Genomic DNA, 201 nt, shown 5'->3' with positions numbered 1-201 from the left:
AATCAATATGTTGTTTTTCCGTAAGAGCTAGAAGGTTATTACGGAAAGCAGCATATTGATTGGCTGTCGCGCGAACTTCCGCCGCGCGGCAAGTATTACCGCGTCCTGTGTGCAGGAGCCATATATGTTGCCGCGTCCTGTGGGCAAGAGTCATAAGATGTAAGCAGTAAGCAAATGGACCAATCACAGTTGATTCTTGGA

Source organism: Odontomachus brunneus, unplaced genomic scaffold, assembly GCF_010583005.1.
Source record: "Odontomachus brunneus isolate Ranch 3 - 2012 unplaced genomic scaffold, Obru_v1 Obru_scaffold_032, whole genome shotgun sequence".
Classification (NCBI taxonomy): domain Eukaryota; kingdom Metazoa; phylum Arthropoda; class Insecta; order Hymenoptera; family Formicidae; genus Odontomachus; species Odontomachus brunneus.
This window is presented reverse-complemented; position numbering follows the sequence as displayed.